Source organism: Mixophyes fleayi, chromosome 1 (assembly GCF_038048845.1).
Source record: "Mixophyes fleayi isolate aMixFle1 chromosome 1, aMixFle1.hap1, whole genome shotgun sequence".
In the NCBI taxonomy this organism is placed as follows: Eukaryota; Metazoa; Chordata; class Amphibia; order Anura; family Limnodynastidae; genus Mixophyes; species Mixophyes fleayi.
Window position 1 is genome coordinate 444,718,287 of NC_134402.1, and position 23,247 is coordinate 444,741,533.

Genomic DNA, 23,247 nt, shown 5'->3' on the forward strand with positions numbered 1-23,247 from the left:
ACCTCAGCAGTCTTCCTCCTGCTCCTGTATGTCACCCATCTGTGCCCTGCATGAGAAATCCAAACACAGCCTGCCCTATACATATACAAGGATGCTTAATATGACACCACATTCACCCATTTGTACACCCAGCAAGGGGGTAACATCTTGACTGGTATTAGTAGCGTTTGTCATTTTAGTCCCTTATCTTGCATTAACTACATACACTGTATATCTAACTCTTCACACTTCTTTTCTTATCACTTAGAGGTCTGTAAAGGAATAAAACATATTGTTTGCACTTAATTTATTGCTGAACTACAAACTTGTTTGTAAGCACTAATAGTACAGCCCCAGTTTGCAGGCTACAAAGAATGGGTCGTGTGAATGAGTGTCTTACAGTAAAGTGTCGTGGTGCTACTGACTATCCAATTGCAAATGTGCAGTAATTCATAACGACCAATCAGGCATTTGTTTACAATTGGGGGCACTTATATAATAATAATAATAATAATAATAATAAAAAAAAAAAAAAGTTGCACCAAAAACGGTTACAAATAAGAGTTTCAAAACAGTAATGGGACAAAATGCCCAACATAAATAAATACTGCACCATTCTCATAAACGTCTAGATGGCATAAACTCATCCAAGCGCCAAATGCGTTAATAGGACAGTTTTCTCTTTTGTAACTGTAGCACTACAGGAACTATCAAGCGGCTAGTTAACTCTGGCGACCGTCATCATCAGCATTTATTTGCAAATGAAACTACTACTGTCAGGAGTATTTGCGTCGCCATACGGGTCTGCTTCAGTTTGCAGTACAAGAACACTCCCTAAGGTGTAGCTTTATCAAACTTTCTAAAAAGGAAAAGCGGAGGTGTTGCCCATAGCAACCAATCAGATTCTAGCTGTCATGTTCTAGAATGTACTAGATCAGTGTTGGCTAACCTGTGACACTCCAGGTGTTGTGAAACTACAAGTCCCAGCATACCCTTTCAGCAATAAGCTGCTATATATTGGCAAAGCATGCTGGGACTTGTAGTTTTACAACACCTGGAGTGTCACAGGTTAGCCAACACTGTACTAGATAAATGATAGCTAGAATCTGATTAGTTGCAATGGGCAACACCTCTGCTTTTCCTTTTTAGAAGGTGTGATGAATCTACCCCTTAGGGATAGATTTACTAAGCTGCGGGTTTGAAAAAGTGGCAACCAATCAGATTCTAGCTGTCATTTTGTAGAATGTACTAAATAAATGAAAGCTGGAATCTGATTGGTTGCTATAGGCGACATCCCAACTTTTACAAACCCGCAGCTTAGTAAATCTAGCCCTTAGGGGGGTATTCAATAGTCCGCGGGTTCGAGCGCGGAAAAACTATTACCGTTAATACGGTAATTTACTTGCTGGATTTCAGGGAGCTGCCAGCTGAAATCCAGCGAGAGATTACCGTATTAACGGTTTTTCCACGCAGGATTACCGTAATAACGGTAATCCTGCGCGGACCGCATGATTTTTGACAATCCCACCGACAATTGAATACCCCCCTTAGTGTCTTTGGTCTACGTTTGCACGCCTCTTACCTCCCCCTCACGCCTCAGCAAGCAGAAGAAGTCGTAAGTACCAAGTCAGCGTACGGTCAAGCGCATATGATTGTTTTCTTGTGGGCATGCACAGTGCAAATTTGTTTATTTTACACACTGAACAAATGGACACATTCCCAAAGAGCCCCACTGTGAAATAATTATTTCACAAATCACTTCTTATCGTCTAACTTCCACAAGATTAATTAAAAGCTCATTGCACATGGGGCTTTCTTTAAAAACGAGCAGGAGGCCCCCCAAAAGACTTCGCAGCCATGGCAAGAGAAGCACATACACACGCTTTCTATCTTAGACCCTTGTTCCGTAGGAAGACAGAACAGCCCTTGTTTTAAAGAGGCCCATCTGCTCTTTCAAGCCAGTTGTTTGACCAAGAGGATCCGAATTTCCCCTGGGTCTAATTTTAAAAAAATAATAATATTTTAACCTTCAAAAATGGCACAAAATAATTACACTACTTTACAATACAGCGACACAACAGTTTTTATAAATATCCTTCATTTTATAAAGCCAGAATTCATGGTCGTAGGTTGTGATCTGTTGGTTTAAGGGGTGGAATGATTGCCTGTTAGGATGACTGCTACTTTAAATTTAAAAAAACAACTTAGCAACAACATTTAACATGAAAATAAAATGAATTATAAAGCAAAATATCATTAGGCATTGTTGGATAACACGCCAGCAAAAAGCTAAGCTGATAATGACAATGACTTCAAGGTTAGGATTATAGAATCTTCTTTTTCAATGCTACAGAGAGTAATTGCATTGAGTTGTAGTATAATAAGACACAAAATTAACCTCACGGGGCACTCAGCCTGTCATGATACAACTTGTGTTTTTATACCGGCTACATTGCTCTACCGGCTAAGTGGCTAGACACGGCGTCCATTAGGGTCACTGGTGAAGATTTGTCATTTCAGACAAAGTTGGGTCTAAACAACAGAGAATTGTCACATCATATTTGTAGCTGTCTATATTAAGCTGGGTACACACTACACGGTTTTCGTCCAATAATCGGCTAAATCAGCCGACATACGACCGCTCGTTCAAAAGTCGGGTCAGTGTGTGCAGTGACACGATGGTCGAAAGTCTGCCCAAATGGACGATTGTCGCCTCATTTGGTTGGTCGTACCGTTTAATATTTTCGTTCCAATCTCATTTCCGTTGTGTAGTGTGTATAAACTTCTGACCGATCCACAACAGTGAGTACGAAATTACAGTCATTGCTCACGACAACATGGCTGTAAAAAGTCGCTAAAGGGACGTCCGCTCTTCCCTTTATCGTCCTAAACAAGGCTAGTGTGTATGCAGTCCATGGACCGAGCAATCGGAACATCGATCGCATGCAAAATCGATCGGCATAAAAAGTTGGTCGAAAATTCTGTAGTGTGTACCTAGCTTTAGTCATTGAAGCTCTGCCCTGAAGTCTTGTATACAAATGAGTGTAATTATGTAAACTGAATAGCTACAAGCAGAAAGAAAACAAACTAAACAGTAAAATACTAATGATTTGCTGTAATATAGGAATTTGTTTCATGCCACATGTATGGGTGTGGAGATTGAGGCAGTCCTGATGTTCTAAACCTGTATTTGGCATGTTCTAAAAGAAACCGCTCATAGGCGTTTAACATTTTTTAGAGTATGAATGATTTAGGAGTGTCAGATTGTATCAGTGGAGGATAAGTCCATCATTAGTGGATTTTATTGATAGAAAATGACATTAGGGGGTAAATGTATCAAGTTACAAGTTTCCAGCGGGTGTGAAAAGTGGAGATGTTGCCTATAGCAACCAAACAGATTCTATTAACATTTATTTAGTACATTCTATAAAATGACAGCTAGAATCTGATTGGTTGCTATAGGCAACATTTTAACTTTTCAGACTCTCAGCTTGATACATTTACCCCTAGGTCTTGTACCCCCTGTCTTTTTTTGCATTTAAAACAAAAAAAACGGCAGTAAAAAGTGAAGGTGAACGTTTAATGCGTTTGACACATTTTTGTTATTAGCATTTTGAGGTCACTCGAGGTCTCCGGAAGCCTCCTTACGGGTTCACCCTCCTATAACACATTACAGAGAACAAAATGCATTAAACAAATGCAACATTCTCATCACATCTCATCACATCCTCCCATTCCCGGTTACAGGACTTTTTTCGGGCTGCACCCACTTTGTGGAATTCCCTCCCTCGCACAGTAAGACTTTCCTCTAGTCTTCAAACCTTCAAGCATTCTCTGAAAACCCACCTCTTCAGGCAGGCTTATAATATTCCTCAACCACCATCTTAATCTCCCTAGGTTACCCTATTACCACCCTCTACACAGCTAACACAAGACATCAACCCTCTGACCAACATAGTTGTGTGAATGAGCACACAGCCCACTAAATACTTTTACCTTTGCATTCTAGCAGGTCCAGTGTGCAATATGATGTAGCATATGCTCCCATTGTCCTATAGATTGTAAGCCTGCGAGCAGGGTTCTCTTACCTCTCTGTCTGTATGTATTACCCAGTATTGTCTTATTAATGTTTGTTCCCAATTGTAAGGCGCTACGGAATTTGCTGGCACTATATAAATAAATGATGATGATGATGATTAAACAAATGCAACATAAACACAACACTCCCTTATGTAAAAATGTCAGTGGTTACGGTGACGTTTGGAAACAATCTCCAAGCTTAGATTGTAAGCTCTGTAGTCAGGATCTCATCATATCCCTCTATTTACAGTATTTAGCGCCCTGCTCACAGAAATCCAGATTGTTGTGGAACTACAAGTCTCAGAATACTCTTTGATCAAATTACAATCCATTGCAGGTCTCTGTAACCTTGAACTCACCAGTTATGGAACCACAAGTCCCAGCTGGGATTTATAATCCAACAGCAGCCGGAGACCGTTTGTCTACAGGAATAAAATTAAACATATTGGTTTCTCTAAATACATTGCAGGCATATTGTTATTAATAAGATCATGGGTTTATAGACTGCGGAGAGAAATTGCAAAAGATCTCCTAAGGAAAAACTTTTTTTCTTTGAGGTAAAGGCTTTATTTCATGTGTACATTAAACCCTGTGATTGTATAGGAATAATACGGCTTCAGAGGGAACTAATCTGCAGAGTAATCTGTGGGACCTGAATGAATAGAGAAGTTCTACATGAACGCTAGTAACCCAGGAATGAGGCGAGGCCTGTAGACACCTCTCCGCCCCTCCTATGCATCAGGCCACTTTATAGAGGAGGGCAAACCGTCTCCTCATGTGCACTCACCAAAACCTTTCCTCAGTTCTCCCTATGGTGAAGAATGTGCTACTTGCTTTCCAAGTTATTTCATTGTGTCTAGTGCCCAACCACAAAGACCCTACAGCTATTTCCTAGTGATTCGGGGATGACGAGAGAACTGGGTCTGAACTAGGCTGTGCCTATATCTGTGTTTCTGTCTCCTTTTCTGTTTCGCTGTCTGAAAAATATTCTAGGCGTTTATTTGTTCATGTAGCTGCATCCAGGATCCTGTATATTGAGGCGTTCCTATATCTAGAATTTACAACTATATCTAGAATTTACAACTATATCTAGAATTTACAATACTATTCGAGTGAATGGAGAAGTGTTTGCAGCATTACTGAAATGTCAAATCACCTCAGATATGGTCCAAAATAGCTCTTATTATTAATAACCGTAAGGATGAAATTCATGAGGAAATGAGTTTACAATGTGTGGGTTGTTTTTTTTTCCACATAACGTTTTGTAAGCCAACAATTTCTACTATAAATACAAATATAACTTGGATAGAAACAAAGGTTATACTATAATATGTGATAGCAGGTACTGCCATCGTTGACTAAATTAATGTACAGGAGACTCCCAGACTATGGTGAGACCTCCTGGAGAGTTATCAGTTACCCTGGTAGGGTGTTTACCTGTCTGCAAGGTGGGTGGATATATCTAGTGACGATACAAAACTCAACCCCAGTGAACGCTCAGAGATAGATTTAGCAATCCTTCTAAAACGGAAAAGTGGAGGTGTTGCCCACAGAAACCAATCAGATTCTAGCTATCATTTATCGAGTACATTCTAGAACACGAGAGCTAAAAGCTGATTGGTTGCTATGGGCAACACTAACACTTTTCCTTTTTGCTAAATCTACCCCTGAGTGACCCGGGGCATGATGACATCATCGTACGTCCTGCCCGACTGACATTATGACGCAGATGGCGTGATCAAGCCACGCCCACATCCCCCGGAAGTGAGGCCTACAAGGTAAACAAATATGAATAATACTGGTTTTAATGGGACCCTATCATGAAAAATGTTTTTCTCTGTGGTCATTTAAATTTGGTGCATTGTATGTAATTAATGACAATAACAATATTTTAAGATTAATGTTGTTTTTACTCTTTATCTTTGTTTTATTGCTGTGGAACAACTGTGTGATGTCACTTCTCCATTCACTGCTGTAGCTGACGTCAACTGTACACAACACTGTCAGCTAATTAACGATAATACCAGCAGCTCAACTACCTCTGTGGCAGACAATGCTACAGGGGCGCCCAGCGAAGTGTGGACCAATTTTAACTTTAAAATTTAATTTGTAGTGCCTTTTCCTAGCATACGTGTGTCAGGTTGCTATTGCTGTCTATTGAGGGCTATAAGATTCTGTATCAAGAGTAATTTATTACGACACCCAAAACCATTCATTCTTCATCACTATGAATAAACCTCCGGCACAACAAAAATCAAGGGGTAGATTTATCAAACGGTCTAAAAAGTGGAGGTGTTGTCCAGACCAACCAATCAGATTCCAGCTAGCATTTATCTATGACATTCTAGAACATGATATCTGGGGGTAAATGTATCAAGCTGAGAGTTTTCCGGCAGGTTTGAAAAGTGGAGATGTTGCCTATAGCAACCATTCAGATTCTAGCTGTAGATTGTACTAAATAAATGAGAGCTAGAATCTGATTGGTTTTTCAAACCCGCCGGAAAACTCTCAGCTTGATACATTTACCCCCTAGAATCTGATTGGTTTAGTTAGTTCTTATCTCAGTGAGTTCCAGCTAATACTAAAGGCTATCATAGTACATAGAGCATTTTTCAAACCCATGGTATATATTGTTCTGTTCTTACCACTATTCTTGTGCAAACACAGCTGGATTAATTAAAACATGTTAATATTCAATCCAAATAGCCCCAAACTATAATAAGTACAGTGTGTTTACAAAGGCAAATAAAATATCAGTACTATTTAATCAACCTTCAGCATCATTCCCGGAGAGATCAAAAGGGTCTAATCCCTCAGATCATTGAGTTTCTATCAGATTTATTTATTTGATTCATCCAGGTCAGGGGGACTTGAGTTTGTACCAATCAGTATTTTTTTTTGGCGCTCTCCCAGCGAATGTAGAGGACGTGACCGGCGTCCACCAGGTCTTCGCTGCCAATGCAGATAATTACAGAGAAAAAAATAAAAGGGTTTATTTAAAGGTCCTGATAAATTTTATGACTCGGCTGAAATATCATTTAAATAGCGACATTAACTCATGAAGTGCTGGAGGCCGCAGTGGAGGGTTAAAGTCCCTATATTAAAGACCCCTGACAATGTCCCTACTTTCATGGAAAGGGAAACAGGACAGGACATGATTCTCAGTTTATTCACAGTTCAGGGTCTCAAAAGAGTCTTTAATTAGGAAAAGTCTGACATCTGCAATGGATCTTGTTCTCTGTTACGATAAGTCTTAGATGTAGTAACAGACGTGGAATTCTCGCAGCTCCCCATTACGTGCGCACTACTCCAGGAATTATAACTACAGTAATAACTTGTCTGTTTGTGGTTTGTAATTCACAGGAATTTGAATTCTGCGCATTGGAGGTTTTAGAAGAGGAAATTGCTGCTGTAAAATGAATATTTGAACTTGCCCAGCACAAGGAAGTTGCAGACGGGGATATAGATACTAAACACAGGTGATGTGTGCATGTACTTGTCTACTGTACTGAGAAAAAACACATTTCCTTAAAGACAGGTATCATCATCATCATCATTTATTTATATAGCGCCACTAATTCCACAGCGCTGTACAGAGAACTCACTCACATCAGTCCCTGCCCCATTGGAGCTTACAGTCTAAATTCCCTAACACACACACACACAGACAGACAGACAGACAGACAGAGAGGGAGACAGACAGACAGACAGACAGAGAGGGAGACAGACAGACATACAGACAGAGAGGGAGAGACTAGGGTCAATTTTGATAGCAGCCAATTAACCTACCAGTATGTTATAACAGTAACACATCAAATTATCAGTGCCCAAAGCATAAAGTGTATTCATCTATAAAAAAATTGGCACGTCGGATAGTGATGATTGAAATCCATGAAGAACGCACTGAAAGTACACCTAAGCATTTAGGAACATGCCTCATGTACCATGATCCTTCCTATGCTCACTGCTGCGCACTGACCATGTATTATTCATAGACTTCAATTAGCCCTATTTCATACATCCCAACACGTCTGTCCCTGACAGCGGGGCAGGGGGCGTGGCCAAAGTGCAAACGAGCGTTACCATGTCACATGGGGGCGTCATCCCGCTCCCAAAGGGCTGCCTGGCACTGTAAAGGCAGCTAAGCTGCCCATTACATACCTCCCTTCCTCCAACACCCCCACTCACGGGACAGAGCTCTAAAATCGGGACTGTCCCACTGAAATCGGGACAGTTGGGAGGTTTGCTATTTTCAGTGCCGGTTAAGCTGTTTTCACAAAGCGGGTGAACTGTGCCAACCCAAGTTGTGGTCTGACAGACCAGGGCACCTGATAATATGGGGTGTGGGGACAGAGGCGTTTGAGTGATTGCGTATCGTGACTAATATGATGCGTTTCGCTGCCCCCTGCCCCCCCACATAACTTGGCCCTGCCCCCTGCAGTAAAATGAGACGTTTGCGTCACAGTCGTGCGGTGGGCACGACTAAAATTATGCCATTCACCAAGAATCGTGTCGGCGAGGCTCCCATCCTACCTACTTCACTAGGAAGTGGGCAGGATGCAGGAGAATGGCCTGCTCTCCCGGGAGTCCGGGAGACCTACCCAGAAGTCCTCAGACTATGGACTATATCACGAGTGCATGATGAGCATATTGACATGCACAAAAATTGTAAAAAATGTGTTTGCCTTGTTTCTCCCACTTAAAGACCATTAGACTGAATTATAAAAAGAAGCAGCGCACTTCGGGGGTGCAGAGAATTAAACAGAACATGCATGAAAGGATTGCATCAAACACACCTGTTGTTTCCATGCATGTTCATGAGCTGCTCTGCAGCAAATGCACTGAAGACAGAATATCCTTGTTTACTGATGAAGTCATACAGGAGTAGCCTGTTGGCTTCATGTACAATGGAAATAAACCATTTCTGTCATCATGGAATATTCCGCTCTCACCCACATACACGGGGTAATTTACACCTGTGAGTAGATCCAGATAGAAGGTGCTGTTATATCATGTTGCCCTGCAGAGGGGAGGATATAAAACGTGGGGACAGATTTAGTGTACTAGTTTAACTCTAAATCACAGTATACAAATAAATCTGTCCGGTATTTGTGTGCGACATGCAAACACTGACAGTGTTTTCCTGCAGGCAGCGTTGCATTTGTACCCCTTGTATTGCAACATGGTTTGTCCAGGTGCAAATTTGCTCCCTTCCAAATTCTTGTGTCCACATTGTGAACTATCTTCATTGCAGCTTCCAATCAGCCAGTCCCGGGGTTATAGAACTGACGTACTAAAGCTAAATGTAAACTACACATGTATCGCTGACATATATCGTTAATGATACATAGTTTCATCTTGTGTTTTGCTCCTCTGTCAGCAGAAGTGTTAGAAAGCTGCAATGATCGTGGGTAATCGCCTAACCCGGCAGCTGTCACAGATACAGTTATTTGTGCTCACAGGATCCTCTCTTTAGTTCTTCATTGTTGAATGTCTTTGAGGTGGAGAAGAAGTAGCTGCTCTGTTGACTTTATAACAACAATAGTAACAGATTTGCTGGAGATCCCGCTCTGAAACTCAGCTGCCGTTTCTGCTGTTTCTGACTTTGCCCATGTCGCAGTCTTGTTACGTCCCAGCCAATATTAATTAGATTTTAAGCTTCAATGGGCAAGAATCTGAGCGTTACAAGTAGTGTCTGGGACCACATGCACTCTATAAACAAGTTGTGTGTATACACTTTGTATCATATAGAGGTCTGTTACCCATGTAAATGAACTCAGTGAGCTCAGTCCTGCTCTGTGCATCAGAAGCATAGATAGAATGTAAGAGGTGCAGACACTCTAATGTAACTCAGTGGCGCACGCAGGGGGGGTTTCTGAGTCTCCAGAAACCCCCCCTGCGCTAAATAAGTGGCCGCTATAGCTGCACTGTCCTATACAGCAGCCGCGGCGCTGTCAAAGAAGCGTCCGCGGCGGTGCTGTAGCGTATACAGCACCGCCGCGGACGCTTCTTAGACAGCGCTGAAGAAACGGAGCTGCTGCGCATGCAGGGTGGCTTTTTTTTGGGGTCGGGGGGAAACCCCCCCCCCCCCCCGACAATCCTCCGTTCGCCCCTGTAACTCTCCTAAAATGTTCAATAATAATAAACATGATCTGACCCCTATGAAGCATCCAGCTAAGCAGGCGCGGGCTGGGAGAGGCGTGGCCGGGGGGCACAGAGGCGGCCGCATCACATGAAAAGGGATGCGGCCGCGTCATTGATGACGCGGCCGCATCCCCTGTCATGTGATGCGAAAGTATTGGAAAGTATTGTATTTTGCATCCGGGGGGGGCGGCCGGCCAGCCTACCCCCCGGCCCTTATAGCAACCTGACCGAGCGGCCCGCTGCCCCCCTGCCCCCCGGGCCAGCCCGCCCCTGCAGCTAAGTGTTAAGGAAACATTGTACTTTGGTTTTGTGCTTACAATCCAAGGGGGGGCAGCATCCAATCAAGAACCACTTCTGAAATAAGCAGATGAAGCAGCTGCAACAGACTGACTTTAAGGTCACATTTGTTCAGTGCAGTTGCTAATTACAAATATTTATTGCTTTTGCAATATATATATCTATAATATAAATGTCTAGTGGCGTGTGTTAGTCTGTCTGTGTGTGTGTGGAAAAAATAAAACCAAGCTGCAGCGCCACCTGCTGGGCGGAGTTATACACTGACCTACTAAATTCTTAGTGTGTGTGGAAAAAAAAATTCAGAAAGGGCTGAAATTTGGTATACTAAGATGTTTTTAATTTGTTAATTTAATTTGTTAATTGTTAAAAGTGTTTATAAAGATTTTAAAAAATATATATATATATATTTCTTGAAGGAGAAGTGACAGTTGGGAGTGGTTGGTGGTTGCCGGGGGTGACAGTGGGGAGTGGTTGGTGGTTGAGGTCTGGGCTATGGCCCAAATGCATGACAAGAACCTTTTTAACACCTTAAGTAGCTTGATTTGACTAGAATGCATGAGTATCATGCACGGGTTAACTTGTGTGTATATATATATATATATATATATAAACACGTTTGATGCAGACTGAGCCTACACACAGGAAAGGTACGTGGGAAGAGTAAAATGAGTTACTATGCGATGAGAGAGTCTGTATGTCAGCAATTTATAGAACAAACTCTGGTGAACTATTTGAACTGGCGTGCCCTGTTGGCTAGCTTACAAGACTAGAACTTAGCTGAACAAGAACAAGAAGGAAACTGGGAGGAGGGGAAGGGTGAGGAGTGGGGAGTCCTCAGGGGCTTGAACCGAAGGATTCAGTGTTGTCAATCATGGGGGTTTGTTATGCTCTTAAGGGTTTGGGCACAGGCCCCGCCCATTGCGCATGTATTTGCACTCATCTTCCATTGTAAAGGCTTGCATATATCTCAGAGTCTTTGAATATTTAGGTATTTCAGTAGAGAATTGATTTATTGGGTTATTGGGATGTCAGGGATTTTGAAAAACCAGAAACTAGGACCACCTCGTACCTCAAATCTCATGATGTCATTTGATGTGGCAATCACAATGTCCCAGAATGGGCAGAGCACGGGGTATTCCCACCATATGTGGAAGGGTGTCCCCACAGTCACTTTTCCCCTCCAGCAGGTGTTGGGTACATCTTAGCAAGGAGATTAGGACCTCTGTACCATCTAGACTGAGCTGGCAAGGGGTGCTCAGAAAATGTTGGACCCCCTGTGTTCATCAAGAAAGTTTCCCAACTCCCAAAAAGTTGAATTTTTAATTACATTCTTTTTCTTTATTAAACAAGATTAGAAAAATATAAACATGTAATAAACTATAATAAATTATTTCAAAATTGCCACATAAGCCCTTGGAGGTTCCTGCCCAACCCGGCAAAAAAACAGAAATATATCATCAAAAAGAAACACAAAGTCTGTTTTAATGTTTACCTACTAATCAGATAAACTCCTAAATCAAGAAACTGGCAGCTACAGATACTGAAGCAATTGATTAAATAAAAAAAACCTTTCAATGGAGCTAGCACCACCTAGTGGTAGAACATAAATCCAAACCGGCACATTATTTATTGAAATAGTTCCACATAAAAATATGCAAAACAATTGAGTTTAAATTATTTTTTATTGGTTAAATGAGTGCATGTTATTACACATCTGGTTTTAAAGCTCAGAAACTAAAATGATTTGTGGTTACATAGACAAGTGCAGTATTGGGAATCTATAGATTACTATCATGATTTAGACCTGTTAGTTACAAGTGTAAATTATTAATACAACCTTACAGATAGGACGCTTTCTTGTGCTGCCCCATATCTCCCCAATTCCCACCATCTTAAATAGTCATGTTCCAACATTCACTACATCTCATTAGTCTAAAATAAATACATATAGTATAGTAAATTGGTGATATTCATGTGCATAAACCTATTTTATGCACAGTTACATGCAAGGGAGGATGACCCGCCAAGACACTTAGACCAGGGAGGACGGGTCGTGAGGGACAAAGCTGAAGTCAAGTGGTTGGAGAATGTAGAATTGTGAAGGACGATGTAGAAGTCGATAAACAGCCAACAAAACAGGACTCTTGAAGCACTAGAAAAGAAACAAAATTTGAACTTTACTCGTCCACAGATTGGTAGGAGGGAGAGCCTTATAAACACTGCATGATACAGGTGAGGTCTCTTAGTCCTATTTGACTTACCTTTAGCAAATTGCTGTTTGCAATTAGTAGAAAAAAATGTGTAGTTGTCTGTGTGATGATGCACTGCCACCTGCTGTCTGTAGCTGGTATGTCAGTCAACCCTCTTGCTGCAGTTTCCAGTGTCTATGGTGTACTACCACCTGCTGTCTGTAACTGGTATGTCAGTCAACCCTCTTGTTGCAGTTTCCAGTGTGGATGGTACACTGCCACCTGTTGTATGTAGCTGGTATTTCAGTTGATCCTGACGTTGCAGGGTCTAACCAATTACAAGCGGTTTCGCACACAGGCAACTTGTGAGTGGATCATGTGATTCGGTTCTTGGCTACTTTGGCCCTCTGGTCAGGTGTAGACGTAGCCGAGAAAGCCCAGGGTCTATACGCCCCCAGAGAGGCAACCCAGGGGTGCCAGAACATGATCAAGTGAACAGGTGACAAAGTAGGGAACATTTTTCCCATTTTTTCTTTCCTACACATGGCCTCCCCGGCCTTATGGAATTTTTACAATAACTCATTGTAAAATGCATTGTGCAGAGGGAGGGGAACCTTGTAATCTTCCGATTCTTCAACAACCAGATGTTTTCTCTGGCTTTGAAAAACAAAATAAATATTGTTGATATATTAAGTGATTTAAGATGTCTCTTGTCTCTTCAGAGACCTCAAAATGAGATAGTAAAATGTCAACCTCAGGGATTTCTGCGAAATCCGTTTTGTCAAGATTGGTAAATTCTTTACAAACAGTTTGTGGTATTAATATAACCCAAGTCCTAAAGGTTTTTTTTGACGGACAGCAGAGTGGGCTGTAGACAGTACTTACTTTTTTTTCCATAGCGTGTAGCATGGGCATTAAATATTTCCATCATATTGAAATATATTCTTTACAACATACAGTGCGCCTGATTTAGGGTTAAATGTAAATTTGCAACCTTTGCATTCTAACAATGGCCCTGATTCATCTTTGGACGCAACCTGCACACTACGACTGTATTCAGATCCAACTGGATGTTCATATACGTTTCAGTTTTAATACGGCTATAAGTACGCTCTGTCTGTACGTCACTTGCTGTATGTAGACACACAGAATACACTGCAGGATACACATATGCATATGTGCAAGATAAAGTCCCATCAGCATGCAAAAAAAAAAATTATATTAAATAAATTAACCAAAAATATGTGTTTTAAAAATGGGTTATTTTTTTCATTTATTTTTTTACACTAAATATGTAACCCCTGAGGATGCTGCAGTTGGACTTGAGCATCCAGGGGCTAATAATCACAATTGCATCAGTAAGAAAAGAGATGGATATAGCTATTTACCAGTCCAGGAAGAGAAACTACATTTCCCACAAGGCTATTTTGAAAAGGGGACGGAGCCTAAGAAGACTGAGAAACCAGAGGGCGGGGAGAGTGGAGCATCCTGGGAGAGACTGAGCTGTGTGACCAGTCCAGATAGGTGACCCTAGGCAGAAGGGCACTGGATTGGTGGTCTGAGCAGAGAGAACAGACAGTCTGCAGAGATATCAGAGCTCAGTGCAGTCCTGAACAGAACCTGCTGTCAAGTCACAGTTTGAAGCTGTAGAAGGAGGTTTGCATGCACCTCTGAAGAAGGAAATTTTACGAGTCAGCCATTTTGGAGATAATGAAGTTCAGACCTGTGACACACACTGGTGCAGATAAGTTACTGGTTATTTTGACCTATCTGTTATTATTCAAGTGGGGTTTGGACTATATCTGGCCACAAGGGCTGAAGAGTTAGGGATAGATGGGTGAGCAGGTAAAAGTGCACCAAGTGTTTGTCTAATCAGCATTTGTGGAACTACAAGTCCCAGAATACAAATGGGAAATGATTTTACAGGTGTTGCTACAGGAGGGTTTGCATACTGTGACTGCTGTACCTCACTGCAAGTGATTTAAAGACCTCTAAAAGCTGCAAACTGGACACATGATGCTTCCATGCCATGCTGCATCCATACAGAAGGGCCCCAACTTGCAGTGCACTACTCCATTTGTGTGGCATGTTAGGTAGGACAGTCTGTCAAATGTTCTGAGTCTAGTGCAGGCTTGGCTAACCTGTGGCACTCCTGGTGTTGTGAAACTGCAAGTCCCTGCATACCCTTCCAGCAATAAGCTGCTATATATTGGCAAAGCATGCTGGGGCTTGTAGTTTCACAACACCTGGAGTGCCACAGGTTAGCCAAGCCTGGTCTAAACGCCGCAAAATCGCAAGAGATAACCGGCGATTTGAGTCCCCAAGTCGCCATATGTATGAAGTAGCAAATTTTAGTCTGAAATACCATATCGCTGTTCAACTCTCATGATTTACGGCGATTTAAACTCGCCCGCATTTAGCTCAAAATCGCTATTTCCTTTCCGATTGGTTGCACGTTTTACATGCAAAACGCGCGCGATTTTGACCCCACTAACACTATAAAAAGCAAGCTACTTCCTTATTTGAGTTGATAAGGGTTTCAGGAGCATAGATAGAGAGAGAGCAGGTGACAGTGTAGGAGAGAGTTTAGTTTGTGTTAAGGAGTGTGGAAAGTGAGCTTTGTGTATTTTTTTTATTTTTATTTTGTTTAGTTGCCCTTGTTTGTATTATTGTATTATTGTCTGTGTGTTTATTAATACTTTTTTTGGGTGAGTGTTGTTTTTTGCTCTTTAATGTATTTCCTCTGTTTATTTGTTTTTTGGTTTGTCTTTCCCCTGTGTGTTTGTCAGGATGGTGAGAGGCGTGAGAGGTGAGGAGGCTAGCGAGAGTGATGAGGAGGAGAGAGAGGAGCGAGGAGAGAAGGAGGAGCAGGAGGAAGAGGCAGGAAAATTATAACCGAAATATGAATTAAGCACGAAGGAGATTAAAAGCTGAGATTTGGGTACATAACTAGTTAAGACCCAACTAAGGGTTAACAAAGCAGGGAAGGTGTGGTGATGCTATATGAGTGTCATAGGGGGCAGGATAAAGGCTACAGGCTATAACATCTCAGGGATAAGTCATCCAACCTCCCTTCCATTCCCAGCTGCTGGCTCCAAAGTTCCGTGTCCAATTACAGAGTCGCCTTCCTGCTGATGTGCCAAGGTGGGGAGGTGCTCCCCGTGTCTTTGCCCGTGTTGCACGAGTTTCGGTATCTGGTATGGGTCCTGATACAGGTCTTGAGGTATGATGGGCCACTTGGTGCGTGGGCTCGTGGTAAAGTATGGGTGTGCTGGTACATCACTGGAGGTATGATGGGCCACTTGGTGTGCAGGCCGTGGTATGGTACTGGTGTGCTGGTACATCCCCGGAGGTATGATGGGATACTTGGTGCGCGGGCTGTGGTATGGTACCCGCTAAGAATTTTAGTTTTCCTGAACACTGCGCTTATACATAGTTTAGTGCCCGTATATGAGCGCCTTCTGGCAGTCTAGCTGCCGAGACTGTTTTCTCAAGGGAAAAGCAGCTGTGGAGTTAGATGTGTGAGGAGGTCAATGCTCTCTGCCCCATCAAAAGAAGCATTGAAAATTGCAGGAAGCGTATCTCAGATATTGAACGCAGAGTGAAGGAGAAACTGTCAGAGGAGAGGCGTGCAGCTGCAAAGACTGGTGGTGGTCCGGCCCTGGTTATTTTTATAATCTTTTATTTATGAGGCGCCACAAAGGGTCCGTAGCACCGTACATAGAACGGTTATGCTGTACATAGTTATAACATACATACATACATGAATGGTTTTTTGCACATAAAAAAATATATTAATATTAAACATTTCACATTTTTGTACACACAGCCTCCGCCTCAAAAGCAGACACCCCCAGTGCCAGCAGTCGCTACCCAGGAGGAGGATGACTCCTTAGAGGGTAAATCCACCTATGTTGTAGTGTTGGGACGGGGAATGCAATTAATCATTTGCCTGTAATGAAAAGCACCTGTAACTGCTTTTGTCCAGATAATGTTTATTAATTATTTTTTTTTCATTTTCAAAGGAACATCACAAGGTGCCACAGCAGAAACAGAGAGCAGACGTGGGGGTAAATGTATCAATATGCGGGTTCTTCAACACCCGCGGGTTCAGCCTCTTCCGCGATTAAATTTCAAGCGGCGCTGCATTGTAAAGGGTTAACTTCCCTTTACAATGCAGCGCCGCTTGAAATTTAATCGCGGAAGAGGCTGAACACGCGGGTGTTGAAGAACCTGCATATCGATACATTTACCCCGTGGAATCTGATCACAAGGTGCCACAGCAGAAACGGAGAGCAGACGTGGAATCTGATCACAAGGTGCCACAGCAGAAATGGAGAGCAGACGTGGAATCTGATCACAAGGTGCCACAGCAGAAACGGAGAGCAGACGTGGAATCTGATCACAAGGTGCCACAGCAGAAATGGAGAGCAGACGTGGAATCTGATCACAAGGTGCCACAGCAGAAATGGAGAGCAGACGTGGAATCTGATCACAAGGTGCCACAGCAGAAACGGAGAGCAGACGTGGAATCTGATCACAAGGTGCCACAGCAGAAACGGAGAGCAGACGTGGAATCTGATCACAAGGTGCCACAGCAGAAACGGAGAGCAGACGTGGAATCTGATCACAAGGTGCCACAGCAGAAACGGAGAGCAGACGTGGAATCTGATCACAAGGTGCCACAGCAGAAACGGAGAGCAGATGTGGAATCTGATCACAAGGTGCCACAGCAGAAACGGAGAGCAGACGTGGAATCTGATCACAAGGTGCCACAGCAGAAACGGAGAGCAGACGTGGAATCTGATCACAAGGTGCCACAACAGAAACGGAGAGCAGACGTGGAATCTGATGACTTTATCATTTTAGAACCCGACCGTACAGTACCACAAGTTGCAGAGTCTGTTCATGCTGCACCAAGTCCACCAACTTCAGCACCTACCCAACCTCAACCTGCAGCAGCACCAAATTTGGTAGAATCAATTCAGCAGGGTGCAGGAGAATTTGGTGCAATTCCACCGGGACTCCCTGAGAGGGAATCAACGTCAGCCTATGAAAGGATTCCGGTGTCTGCGTAATATGCAGGACAATCAGCTAAGGTTGTCCACGTCCTAAGAAAGAATAGATAACAGCCTGATCCACATGAACACTGAACTTAATAATATTACAGGGGCTGTGCATTAACTGTCCAGCTATTTGTTAACAATGTGTGGGCAATTATTGGCACAGCTACCAGTGCCATCATCTTCAGTTGCCAGCACTGAAAGCACTACCCCAAGCCTGTCAATGTCCGCTGCTCCTGTGCGTAGCAGTGGGAGGATCAGGGGTGGCAGATGGGCATCCACCAGCCGGGTGAAGTCTCCTGAGTCCACAGCAAAGAGAAAAAATAAATAAAAAAAAATTGGGGTTTCCATTTATGGCAAAGTGGCTTTTTAGGATTCTGCAACACAGACTGTTATTTCTGTTTATTTAAATTCAGTTGGGAAATAAATAGTTTCTTTATTCACACTGGTATTGTTTACATTGATAATCTGGGTACACTTGTTTATATATACATAAGTGTGTATGTATGTATATATATATATATATGTATATACATATATATATATATGTGTAGGTATATATATATATGTGTATATATATATATATATATATATATATATATTGTGGCAGGAGCCCGCTACTGCAGAAGCACACGGGAACAACAACTTCCTTTTTATGGTGCTTTATTGTCAGGATGGTAAATGTTTGACACCGTATACTTGTACAGCAATCATGGAGACCCTAAACACTAGCTATACATAGTCCAGCTCTCTCTCGGGACCAGCCAGCTCACCCAGCATTGGTCTCCCTGAACAAATGAAACAAACAAGCTTTTATACATGATGCTCCTCCCCCAGCCTTAGCTTGATGGACAGGTGACACACCCACCTTCTCTTTAAAAGAAAACACCCATCACTGCCTCTGTTTGCACAACCAGACACGCCCTGTCTGTTTGCTGAGAGGAAGGATTTCAGATCATGTAAGTTTAACCAAATTTAAACTATTGCTTTTCATACATAAGTCTTCACTCTAGGTGCATTACTGCACAAATGTTTTACTCTACTTCCCTGCTTTCTCTGTATATTGCCAGCTAAATGCCTCCTTCTGTTACAATATATATATATATATATATAAATATATATATATATATATACACATACACTAATCTTTCAACAATGCCTACATGGTCATTTCAATAAACATACATACACCAATATAATTAGGTTATTGGTGTTTGCAAAAAAACATGTGCGTAAGATGTTGATAACGATCTACAAGAATAGGTCATACATGCCAGCTTTCAAAGCTTCTCTCCCAGGTGAGAAGTCATGTGACGGGGGTAGGAGGAGGCGTGGTAACGTCCTCATGTCACCATAGCCCCGCTCCCACTATAAAGTGCTGAAATTCACGGCACTGAATAGCGAGGGCGGGGCTTAATAAGGTGATTAAACCCCATCCCCGTCATTCAATGCCGTGAATTTCAACGAATCCGGGAGGTTTGCCTACTCTTCCAGGAGAACGGGAGGACTCCCCGAAATTCGGGAGCCTGACGGGAATTCTGGGAGAGTACACAAGTATGGAATAGGTAAAAATGAAAAACAAGGTTAGTGGTAATTCCACAACAATTACACTTGCTTAAAAAACATTCTCTCCTGAAAACTAAGTCTGGATGAGCCTTTCTCTGACCTGTCTCCTCCTCTCTGTATTATGAACATCAACTGCTGGAATGAGCTCAGCTGGTTCGTTACTGTATATTGCCGGTGTTAGGGGTATACTCTGGTTTAGGGCCAAATTATGCAGCACACAGCACCACAACACCTTACCTGGGGCACAGAGAAGCCCACCACCAGATGTATCACGCAACATGAATGTGGACTAAAGGCTAAAGGTAAGTCCTATCATCCCTCTATGACAGAGGTGTCATTAACCAGGATTGACACCCAGATCCACAATCACCTACAATTAAACATAAATACATGTAGATGATTGCAACACAACATAAAAATACTATAAACACAAAATAAAAAATCCACGTGGTAACGGGACCTTGGTGAAGAGCTGTTAGATGAGGAGTGGTCTGAGATTTACGAGAATGCTGCCTCTAGCTCCATTTGCGTTACAATTAAAGAGAACGTTTATAAGGTGCTATACCGATGGCACTATGTGCCTTTGCGCTTCTGCAAAATTCTTCCGGACTCGTCTGATCGGTGCTGGCGAGGGTACTCCCATGAAGGCACATTCCTCCACATATGGTGGTCGTGCCCAAAACTGTCAGGCTTCTAGGTTGAGATTAGAGGCCTGATTAATTCAATCCTCCAGGTGGACATTCCCTTGGAGCCTAAATTTTTCCTTCTCCCTCGGCATCCCGACATCAGAATAAATTGATCAGGCACATTGTCTCGGCAGCTACTTGCCAAATAGCTGCAGACTGGCGTATGCAATCCCCTCCCTCCATGCAGTCCATAATTAATAGAGTCTGGCAGACTCAACGGATGGAGTATATGACCAGTATTATTCGGAACTCCTCGAGAGCCTTCACCAGGATTTGGGACCCGTGGTTATCCTACTTTCCAGCGTGTCCACCCTTTACATAATCCAATTCTAAAAATTAATTTCTTTCTAGGACTTCTCTCTTTCCCTACATTGGATCTAGTCACTTCTTACCCTCTTTCCTTTTCTCCTTCTTCTCTCGCTCCTTCTTCTGTGCACTCTCTTTTCTTCTTTCTTCTTTATACAAAAATTTGGGTCACTCATTACTCTTAAATCTAAAAGTCCGGTTGACTTAGCGTTTCACATGTTTTACGCTGATTGTAGATGTGATTATCTGTTGTGACTTTTTTTACTAAGTGTATTCACTCTGCCAATCGTTCTCTTTTGTTACTATGACCTTGCAAAAATAAAACTTTCAAAAAAAACAAAAAACAAAAAAACCCACGTGGCCTGCGCAGCCTAAGAGGAGCCTGGTGCTGGGGATGTTCCTCTCTCGTCGGTGCTGACTCCAAAATCCGATGTTGCTCCAAAGCACCCAACAAGACTGTTCCTGCAAACACCATTTTCTACCACCCTCAGAGTAATGGGCATTTGGGTCCCTTTTTATAGTCCTCATTTATCTGCATAGACCAATGGTTGATGTGTTTGCTAATCACGCCTATAAAGTGCAGCATCTTGTAGAGCAACAAAAATGTACTTTAAATGGAAATATTGTTATAAGTGTATGTGTGTTACACATCATACAAATATTATTATTGCCCCGCTGGTGATGAAATAGTAAGCCACTGTAATAAAATAAAACAATAAAAAAACAACTTACATATAATCTATAATTAAATTTGGGCCACTAATTTATTCTTCAAATAAACTTTCACCTGTAAGAAAATTCCCAATCATTTGTGCCCCTCTACAACAAAAACACACTTTATTGAAACTTCCATTGTGCCTCCTGTTAAATTAACATTGCCCTGCAGTGTAACAGTGAAGTGTTTGGCAATCTATAGAAAGCAGCGTGTTGTATCTGGCGATTTTAAATTCAAATTTGGGCGAGTTTGCAAAATCGCAGCTTCATACATTTGGCTATTTGTATAGATAGAGTGGCAAAACATCGGGACTGCGATTTGTAGAGATTTTGACCATCACGATTTTGAAAGAAACACTTCGCTGGCGATATTACATCAAATTGCTGTTCGATATATCGATGAGATTAAATCTGCCTGAGAAAATTGCAGGAAATGCAAAATCGCAGCTTGATACATTTACCCCTTACTCCCCTAAAAACACCCATAGATTGCTGTGCAGCAGTGAACAGGGCATACCCATACTTGTCAACTTTTTGGAACTCCCCTTCAGGAGATACTGCAGGAGAGGTTCAAAGGGCAAGTGTGGCGAATGTGATGACGTAATTTGCATCATTATGGCCCTGTCCTATGCTGCTTAGTTACACAATTTGGGGCATATTCAATTAGCTTGCGGAATCGCGGCTAAGCACGGCCACCTCCTTCCCGATACCGCTACACCGCAGATTTTCCTTCCCCCCCCATAGGGTTGCAAAAAGTGTGCTGCCCCTTTGCGCCATATCGCAGTAGGGATGGGTCATGCAAGACATTGCATTTTTCTACTGAAATACCGTGTTTCTCAACTAACAGATATTCACTAACTATACTACAAAAAAAATGGTCGCCACTCCCATAAATGGGGACAGAGGCTGTTGTACATTAATTATACCAACTTACCCCTAGTGTTGCTTCTATATAACTGTCCCGCATATAGAATATAATAATTAGATTCACTGACGTTGTCAGGATGAGAGCATAAATCTGATATGATGAAATAGAATATTGAATGTCAGGGCCCAAATAAAACATTGCATTGATACCTAAATGAACCTGATTTTCAACTCAGATAAATGTTTGACCAAATGTTTTTAAAAAGGAAACAATTAGCCCAGTAGGAGGTAATTAGGTTTAGGAGACTTGCTTAAGATATGCAGATCATAGACATCCATTGTTTTGATCATGTATTCCACTTCCTAATTGACTTCCTTTCAACAGGTAGTGTAAACAAAACAAACCACTAAATGTAAATGACAGAGCCATATGCCTATGTGAGATCCTTGTAGACAAAGACAGCATTTGGAAACTGCCTATAAAGATATATAGAAATATAAGCTTCAAAGGAAAATGTCTTCATAGTTCATATTTTGGGAAATCTTGGTGCCACTCCATACTGAAGAGCAGAAATCACACCAGGGTTATGAATGTCAGGTACTGGCAGTATCCGGGAACGTATATAATCACATATCTTTGGAAAAGATATGTCACGTTGTCATAATTCCATCATGTTTGTTATCAAAAGATGGACACATTCATAAGGAATTTATTAATAATGAAATTAGATCTGTGTGATGCTCCACAGAAAAGTTAGGTCACATCAGTGCCGTAACTAGCCATTTTAGTGCCCTGGGCGAGATAGGGAAGCGGCGCCCCCCATCTAAGTGGGAGTGTCAATTGTAGAGTGGGCGTGGTCAACCTACTGTGGGGGGCGTAGCTAGCTCTTTACAAGTTCTAGACCGCACTGAAACCACCTCCCTCCCCATTCTTCTCGGTCTGGCTTTGTAAGGATCTTTATGTAATAAGCCTCCATAGATCAAAGTACTTTAAATGCAGCTATCACATGCTAGCTGTATAAAAAATGAATTGGTTATTGAAATAAAACTCACTGAAACAAATTAAAACAAATGTAACAGTACCATCTGTATCACACTGCTACTTCATCCCACTGTGCCCTCCATCACAGTTTCTTCTTTATCACACCGTGCCATGGAGCTATCTTTATCCCATCGTGCCCCCTTATCACCATCGCACGAAATGAATATATATATATATATATATATATATATATATACACATACACACATACAATATAAAGAGCCTCCTAGTGTCCGCCATACCTTACAGAGAGCATTCCTGTGACCACCATACAATACAGAGAGCATTCCTGTGACCGCCATGCTATACAGAGA

The 23,247-nt window shown here is 42.1% G+C and overlaps 1 protein-coding gene across 1 annotated transcript in view; it reads left to right on the forward strand.

Moving 5' to 3' along the window:
* Positions 1 to 23,247, forward strand: part of RPL17 (ribosomal protein L17) — a 96,967-nt gene that overhangs the window by 63,221 nt on the left and 10,499 nt on the right. The gene's annotated exons all lie outside the window — the stretch shown is intronic.